Raw genomic sequence first — 9,526 nt, forward strand, 5'->3', positions numbered from 1 at the left:
TTTCCTGGGTACAAAGCTGGGGACTACTGTTACAACGCAAGTTGAGGGGTTGTAATGATGAGCCAGGAGACCAGGTTGGGTTAAGAGACTTTAGTGGGTTTGTGGTACATAAGTCACAGGTAATAAGTTACAGGCAGGATAAGTACATAAGGGAGAGAAGCATCCACCGGTCCCCCCTCTGTTCAGCTCATTTTCCAACTGAACAGGGAGAACCTTGGCACTCACACCAAAACATTCTAGATGGAACACTATAATACAAGCATTCCAAGCACAGGCTCACATATACTTTAGGAAACAGCTAATGAACCAGGATAGGTAAGACATAACACATCTTCCCCCTTACATGACAATACAATGAAGGAAGGAAACAGAAGGAAAAGTCATAAATGGACAATATATCTAAAAAAAACTATCCTTCCATATGCCATCCAGCAAACCACTAATAGTCATATGCTATTCCCTTCCAATTCCATGATATAGCTAAAAATAGCTAATCCACTACAAGACACTCGCCAGAACCATAATGGCCATTTATGGAACTCAGCTACAGGGAACCAGCCCACAATCTAATAAACAAACATGACCACCTACATCATATCATTAACCCTGTTACAACATTCTCCAACATCAAAAGCTTCTTGAAAGAAACTACAGGGTTAATACCCTCTATCTGCCTAATGCATATCATTTAGAGACACAAATAGCCTCCACATAACATCCTGCTGAGCACCAACCACATTAACGGTGACAAATAGCACCAATGTTGATACCCAACCAAATGATCAATCATTAACTAACATTGACACAAAAATGTGCCAACATAAAACCAGGTCTGTAACCTAGCTACTAACCTTGAAACACCAATGCTCACCACTGAGCACATTAACATTTGAACCTATATGAAATTCCCTACCTGAACAAGAGAATGCTCGCCACAACTAAGCATATTAAACATAGGCATGCTTAAAGGTCAAGGAACTAACCTATTACTAGACAATGAGCAAACCATGCTCTCATACTGGCAAACAGACGTTCACACAACCACAATCACACAGCTGACTTATTAATAACCTACACAGTTTGTTAAATAAACTAATGAACGAATTCAGCTTGAAAAATTTGGGAATATAAAACGTTTTAAGTTACACCACCATAGCGAGTCCCAAAAATCATGCTTGCAAAGTTCAGTTTTGACATATACCTGTGGAAAAATTGTTAGGTTAATAAAAACATTGTCAAAGTGAACATATCAAAGAAATGCAGTAGTTCTATGGCACTCACAATATCCACACAAAAACAACAAGACGAATTCAGCATAACAAATTTTTATAATCCGAAAATTAGGTGCGCCGCAATAAAAGTTCAAAATGTTATGCCTGCAGAGTCTTTGTTGATATGTAACTGTGGGTTAGTTACTGCAAACTACACTATACATTTTATTACCTGCCATTTCTTTTGGTTGCATTAATTCCATTCCATTACCACTTAAAACCTGCTAAAAACATTGGTGCCATAGCCATTTCCAATTAAAACTTGCCAATAACCAACATTGGCACCATAACTTTAGGTCCAATGCAATTACTAAAACACTTCAAACAAAACACATTGGCACCATAATAAAACACTACTCATTGGCACATAGCCACCATATGGCTCCAAAAAATAATTCAATTGCCCACCCTTGGGTAACACTCATGCTTACAGTTTGGCACACACCAATAACTATATTCACACCAATAAAGAGACCCACAGCACATGGCCACTGTAAATCAACACTCCTGCCAATGCTATTGGCACAAAAAACAGGAAACTCCTTTCCCAGAAGCATGTTATAGAATGCCATATAACAAACCATAAAAACTACACCACAAAGCCTGCAAAATGTGATCCATGTTTTCATATATCACATTCCCAAAGTGATGCTTTGCCTTCATTTTCATTTTCCAAACAACATTTTAGCATGTGATGGCCTTTGCATTTACAATATAAAGAAACGTTGCATGGGTACATTGCATGTTGCTTTTTAACTCTTAAATATCAGCTCAATAAAATGGCAATGTCACAAAAACAAATTGCAATGTACATAAGGCAAAACATTTTGAGTTCGCACATTACACTTTCAAGAAAATCGAAAGGCAGAAACACTTTCCTGAAGATCCGATCAGACAAAATGGAAATGCTAATAGAAAATAAATGCCTGCCGCTTTCATTTTGATAGCCTTGAAATGCATCCTCCAGTCATTGCAGTACATGTAACGTTCCAGTAATGCCGAAGGTAATGAACAGTCAATCCAGCTGCGCCTGTAACTCCTACTCAGTGTTAATATGACTTGCAGCCGCTCCTTTTTACAGCATGTTCAAACGCAGCTTGTAAAAGTCTTATGAACGTGGGCGTGATGTCAAATGCCCGGCTACTTCTATGCGCATTATCGCTGGAGCCACTTGCACTGCTGATAAGCAGAGTCTCTCTTTTGTTCCCCCGACCCCTTGCTCTGCCAATAACACGCCATTGACTTCTTGTGAAGCGCCAAACTAAAAATGCGCCTATGCCTTCATATATTAAGAAGCCATTGCTGTGGCAGATGCAGAACAAATGAAAGTGAGCAGCGCTGCCCCCCAAAATCACTATAAATGTCCCTCACTAATCAGTCATGCAGGACATGGGGCGCGCTCACCTTGGGTCCGGGGGGCGGGGTGGTGGAGGGGGCCGGTGGATGCTTCCGGTTCCTCACTCCTTTATGGTGGGCAACTTCCTGTGCACCATATTCTTCTGGCACAGGTTTGCTTCTTGTCTGTCCTTTCTTGCTGCTTTTCAGCCCCAGGTACACCTCAATCACCAAAATACTTGTCGCCAGTGTTACAACGCAAGTTGAGGGGTTGTAATGATGAGCCAGGAGACCAGGTTGGATTAAGAGACTTTAGTGGGTTTGTGGTACATAAGTCACAGGTAATAAGTTACAGGCAGGATAAGTACATAAGGGAGAGAAGCATCCACCGGTCCCCCCTCTGTTCAGCTCATTTTCCAACTGAACAGGGAGAACCTTCGCACTCACACCAAAATATTCTAGATGGAACACTATAATACAAGCATTCCAAGCACAGGCTCACATATACTTAGGAAACAGCTAATGAACCAGGATAGGTAAGACATAACTACCTTGGTTTAAATATAACTATTCTTTTAAATACATTTCGAACTTTGATAAACACACCATTTAGTGCCTGGAATTGTGGTTTTGGGCTGATTATCAGGGGGCATGAAATCAGTCATGCCGGCCTAGATAATCCTATAAATTAATCCTTCTACGGGATATGCGGGTGAGTGTTGTCAATGGTAAGGAACAAGTAACCTTAATTGTAACTGTAGCAAGATTCTGTGTTTGTTAGTTAAGCTGTGCTTGCCAGCACCTACCTACATGTGTAATTTGCTTATTTTGTGTCCTACTGATCAGTATGGAGTGCTGCTTACGACTGGGAAATGCGAACAACCTTATAGTAAAGAGTATGCAAGAATATTCCCGTTATCAGCACGTCATAAAAACTCCACGTCAGTCGGTTTATATATTGTTCATGTGTGTGTAAATTTTGCTTCATTACATCACGCATTGCAGTGTGTTAGTAACTTTGCAACTAACATCCTGGCATGCTGGTTTCGTGTGCTGCCAACGCTTATAGGCAAAAGGTTTTGCACGCTGGACTTTTTCCAAGGCAGTTTGTAAATAAAAAATCTTCTAGTCCTTCATTGGTTAGATCTGGGATATTCTTAATGTTTCCATCCTTGTTTTAAGTCTAGTTAAAAGGTCACGGCCTTGTATATTTCACGATGTGCATGTTCTTGTATTCTCTGTGCTAACATTGTTGACATCCTGCAGTGCTTCTATATTTGTCTTAAAGTCAGGGGGTTAGGTTCCCCGTCCTGATCTGCGTGCGGTCTGTTCGGGAAGCTGCTGTGTCGTAACTGTAGAGCCTCCCGAGTGGGTACCATCCAATAACCCAGGTAAGACCTTGTTTGTTATCAGTAGAGGGATCCATAAGTTTCCCAGTGTCTGTTAGAGAACGGTACCTCCGTGATTGTGAAGGTGGAAAATCTCATGTTCCTAAGAATGTTCACATTTTAAAAGAAACCAATCGCAAGTCCTTGCATTGACTGCATTTTAAAGAGGTATTATTGGGGCTAATAGCCCTCCGAAACACAGAGTTGGTGAGGTGAAACACCACCGTCATTGACGAAGTCCTCATCATTACTCAACTAAGCGTCCACTTAAAGCTCTCTTTTTATTATGTTGCAACTTACACTTAGTTTTAACGCTAACCCCGATCTAACGATTTGATAAGCATGCGATCAACAAATGCGGAAACGATTCGCACTTATGCGGTCTCGCTCTACAGCATAACATCTATTGCCACGCCTCCAACTTAGTGTGTCAGGCTTTTTTGTCAAATCATATGGCCGGCATTCCTCCTGCTTTGGCTGGCATGCTACTGTGGGCGGTGTTCGTGCAACGTTGTGTGTGTATGTATGGTCTCTAAATCAGACAGCTCACGCCGAGATTCCTACTGTCGTGGACTTACCAGCCCCTCACCCTAAATAGGCCCGCCCCTTCCCGTGACACGTAGTCAGCAGCGTGAAGCAAGCTCTATTGCGCCCCTTTGGGAGGGGGCGTGCAACTAGCGCTCATCTGACAGCTGCGCGAGCCCCCAGTGGGAGTTCGCTCAGCTGTCAGAGGTGCAGCGCGCGCGCGGCAACCACACCCACCCACCCTTCACCTCAAGCTCTTTAGAACAGCGCTCTACGGCTGCTCTGACGGTTAATAGGTGCTCGCGCCGTGCTAGGCGCGTCACAGAGACAACTGCTTCCAGTCACAGAAGAACCCCCGCAGGCTGCGTTGTCGATTAGCCCTCTCGTTCGCCCCTACTTTACCTGCTCCTATGCGGGCCTCTCCCTTGCCTCAGCTTCAGTCAGCGGGACATGGCCACTTCACCCGGCACACCCTGTCAAACCAGGGGCAACAAGCGGCAGCTGCTTCTGTAGGTTGAGGAGGTGGCACCGGCAGACGTTGGTTTCCGGTCGGCTGGTGCGGTGACGTCAGGCGACGGGAGAGAGGGGGTAAGGCGTCCAGCTCTGACGCCATAAGAGGGCGGAGTCGCCATTTGTTAGGCGGGGCAACGGCGGAGAAGTGCGTGAACTACAGCTCTCCAACGAGCGTCAGCTTCGATGGGGCGTGGGTGTTGCGATGCGCAGGGTGTTGCGATTGGGTGTTGCAATGCGCACGCGTGTCCTTTAACTCTTGCCTAAAATCGCCCAAAGCTGCGCGCAATAGGTGAAGTATAATTGTATCTGAGTGAAAAAATACGTCCATCTAATCTCTTTGAAATAGCAAAAGGTAAGCGCCCAGATATTACGATTGCCTCAAGTATATCTACAATGAAACCAAATTATCCCCAATGCGACAGCTAAATGCAGACGTTACGATGTATTGTTTAGTCTGTTTTACAAAGGACGAATCACACACATTAGACTCACATGTCTTTCCTTTTAAACAGTTAATAAAGATTTACGATGACTATAGTTCTAAGTATAACCATGATGGGTTTGTGGGCGATTGTGATGCGAGAGACAACAAGCACTGTGAAAGACAGTTTGGGCTTTTGTGTAGGCATGCAAGCCACATTTCCAGGCATTTTCCAGACACTTCTGTTCTGGTACTAACTGGTCATAAGATGTTAACAGCTGAAAAATGGTGCCCGTTCCTGGGCATATTATGTGTTATGTGGGCCAGCCATGGACATCGCACCGGCCCCCTATGGGTGCTATGAGACACCAGCACATCGGAAGGGAGTTGCCAGGGGGACACCCTGTCTTGGATGGGCATGGCAGGCCTTACCCGAGCACATGCAGACCCGGGCTGCTTTGCTGGCAGGACGGCCCCATGGCAACCATCCCCGGCCATAGGGGGGGGAGGCGAGCCGGGCGACCGCCCAGGGCGCCATTAGCCCCCGCCACACCAGCTCGGGGGAGTCTTTCAAGGGCTCCCCCGAACTGGCGTAGCGGGAGAAGGTGCAGCAGGCAGGCGCATTCAATGTCAATCGGGTGCTCACCCGATTGTCACCAAAAGCGCCCCACTGCCGCGGGCTCCTTCACCAACAAAAGGCACCTTAGCCCCCCCGCCACACCAGCTCTGGGGAGTCTTTCAAGGGCTCCCCTGTGCTGGCGTAGTGGCGGCAGGCACCTCATTGTTAGGCAATGCGCCAGCGGCAGCAGAGCGCTTTTAGGAACAATAGGGTGCTAATGCACCCTATTCATAGAATTGCCATCTCGCAGGAGCGAGGAGGTTTAAAAAAATATTCACTCCGTGGCCATGCCCCCTGTTGACCAGGGGCGCACGGGGAAGGCAGGGGCACCAATCCCTCCAGGGCGCTGCTGCCCCTAAGGCCGGCCCTGATGGCAACATGAACTGCAGGCCCATGCATACACGGTGTGGGCCTGCAGGCCTGAAATGATACAGGCACTCCGGTCATTCCATCTTGGAGTCTGCAGCCGTTTTGTTGCATGTGCCTGAAGGGCTCCTTGTTATGGCCCATCTTAAAAGGGCAATACACGTGGGAGGGACACATCCCCTTAAAGGGGCAATACACATTGAAGGGTCACGCCACAACACATGGCAAGGCTTTTTTTTTATAAAGCCTGAAGCTGTCGCGTACATGCGAGAACTTCAGGCTTTTGTAAAGCCTGACTTTTCATTGCATCTCCGACCAGTATTAGAGGAATGAGGTAGAGAAGAAGCAGTTTAGTCAGTTACAAGATGGTTTTAAGATATCCCTTAGTGATTGGAACTGGTCACTTGTATGGGCAAGGGGGGGAGCTCACCTGAGGCATAATAGTCATAGGAAGGGCTGAAAATTCCAGAATCAAAACTTCTCTGTTTCCACATTAGTTTCTCATCATTATATATACTCCCAGGGATACTCAATAGGTGCTCGTTGTGGAGGAGGGTTGCGGTTATCACTCTTGGAGTTGCATAAGTAAAATAGGATCAGAGTGCGCCATATGAGGGCAACTCTTTAAAGCCGAATTGCTGGCTCATTTTAGTCACAAGAGAATGTTCCTTGGGTGTGCAGGTCTTTGCTGAATGTGTGGTAAATGCATGTTTTGTTGGGAGCACCCTGCACACGAATAGCTGGTTTCCTAGCCTTTAGGTGTAACCCTCTAAGGCAACCTGTGGTAGTGGGTTTCTGAGTGTTCTGCTCTATGTAAAAAGCAGAAAGGTGAAAAGGAATATGAAGTGAGAATTTAAACTCCCACACATCTATCTATATATACAAAACGCTTAGGTGTGATGTAATTTATCAGTGGCAGGTTGCCTTCTCCTGTCCAAATGGCAAAGTGCACCTCTGTGTGCCCTTCCATTCAATAATAGCTATCATTTTAACAAACGGAATGAGCACGGTTCTATGCGGTCACCTTCCACTATCGCAAACATTCTGAATAATTTCAAGTTACTTCTTTCCACCCCACTTCTCTTCATGCAGGGTCCGGCGGTCCCAGTGTCAATGATCAGTTAATAACCGGCTCAATGTTTCAGTTTCCAAAGAGCGAAACGCCATAGAATGAATGCCTCCTCATGAGCTAAAACTGAAAGTAGGTAGTGTAATGATGCTACCACGCAATCTTATGCCATCACCAGGATCCTGCAAAGGAACAAGGTTGATAATTACACATCTACAAAGACATATCATAGTGGTCTGGTAATCACTGGAACTTAGATACTGTTCTTATACCACGCATACCTCTCATTCCATCTGCTAAAAATATGCCTTTCAGATTCAAAAAAAGACAGTTACCTATAGGTCTAGCCTTTTCAAGGACCTTAATAATGCGCGCGCATTTGGAGGAAGTGCATTGAGAAGTACTGTCGGCTGCTGAGGAGTTCGAATGCCCGATTTGTTGTGAACACGGATTTACAAAGTTTGAATTGAGCCACGAGCGTAAGCTCCGCCCCCTTCTCCCATAATCCTTTTAAACAACGGGCCGCGCGCATTTGGCGCGCGCGCATTTGGAGGAAGTGCATTGAGAAGTGCTGTCGGCTGCTGAGGAGTTCGAATGCCCGATTTGTTGTGAACACGGATTTACAAAGTTTGAATTGGTAAAGATACTCTGGATACCGAGGAAAAGAGACACTTGTATAATATACTAAGGACACTAATTATTGTGCCAAAATACTTAATATATTTTTTTAATTTTACTTAATTGCAGAGCCACGAGCGTAAGCTCCGCCCCCTTCTCCCATAATCCTTTTAAACAACGGGCCGCGCGCATTTGGCGCGCGTGCATTTGGAGGAAGTGCATTGAGAAGTGCTGTCGGCTGCTGAGGAGTTCGAATGCCCGATTTGTTGTGAACACGGATTTACAAAGTTTGAATTGGTAAAGATACTCTGGATACCGAGGAAAAGAGACACTTGTATAATATACTAAGGACACTAATTATTGTGCCAAAATACTTAATATATTTTTTTAATTTTACTTAATTGCAGAGCCACGAGCGTAAGCTCCGCCCCCTTCTCCCATAATCCTTTTAAAGAACAGGCCGCGCGCATTTGGCGCGCGCGTATTTGGAGGAAGTGCATTGAGAAGTGCTGTCGGCTGTCTGCTGGCTGAGGGCTGGGGGCTAACGTACTGGTTTTGCTTTTTCTTTTTCTTTTTATCGTGCGTAAATAATTGTAAATGCTAGACTGATTAGCTGTTTATGCATGTATGAACACACCGCACTTCTTGTTGTTGAGTGAGCCTTACGGCGTCTCTACACTTAAGTAGCCATATATTTGAAAACAAACTACAACATAAAGGTAGGCCAGAACCAAGATTGTATTTTTGATAGTAAGTGTGACAACGAAGGGGTTTTCTTAAAATCATTGCATTTTGAAATGGTCATGACGTTGCGAACCGGGATGCCGCCGAAAGAAGCTATTAACGCATGCGCACGTGGGGCTATTTCTACGCCCAAATTGTCTTCTAGAACAATCAATCTAGTGCGTGCAAGTAAATCGGCCTCAAGTATAAGAACTTGTTCGGCTCTATCTGATATTAGAAAATGTTGTGCCCTTGGGGGTAAAGACGAAAGTAACACTGCGATTGTTTACACCCAAAGGCAAGAAACATCTATTTGCGATAGGAATTCAATTGGTGTAGATATTATGGAATCTAGCCAGAGCATGCAATTATCTCTCCCGGATTCCCTAGTCGCTGCAGGAATATGTGATGTAATTGATTTTCAAGATAAAGAGGTTGTGGAAGTACCAACTACAATCTCTAAAAGTTTGCCGAGTACTCAAATAACAATAAATAATGTCCTGAGTAGTGATAAAAAAGAACAGTATGTCTCTGTAGATAAAAGTAGTAGAGTGAATGTGAATGAGGAGAGAATAGAAGTTACTCCTAAAAGAAGTAGACACACTTCATCTGAGTTAAAAATGCTAAATGATTCGAAACAGAATCTAGATGATAGTATAGATAAACAAGATCTATATC

The 9,526-nt window shown here is 44.7% G+C and overlaps 1 protein-coding gene across 6 annotated transcripts in view; it reads right to left on the minus strand.

Annotated features, from left to right (window-relative positions):
- Positions 1-5,056, minus strand: part of NDEL1 (nudE neurodevelopment protein 1 like 1) — a 356,432-nt gene extending 351,376 nt beyond the window's left edge. For 3 of the 6 annotated variants that reach the window (XM_069654597.1, XM_069654600.1, XM_069654595.1), the window contains exon 1: positions 4,922-5,056. The gene's annotated coding sequence lies outside the window, so the exon portion shown is untranslated. The remainder of the gene's footprint in view (positions 1-4,921) is intronic. The other 3 variants (XM_069654599.1, XM_069654596.1, XM_069654598.1) reach the window with 2 other exon arrangements.
- Between the last annotated feature and the right edge of the window lie 4,470 nt (positions 5,057-9,526).

Source organism: Ambystoma mexicanum, chromosome 3q, assembly GCF_040938575.1.
Source record: "Ambystoma mexicanum isolate Mex_15411 chromosome 3q, UKY_AmexF1_1, whole genome shotgun sequence".
NCBI classification, from domain to species: domain Eukaryota; kingdom Metazoa; phylum Chordata; class Amphibia; order Caudata; family Ambystomatidae; genus Ambystoma; species Ambystoma mexicanum.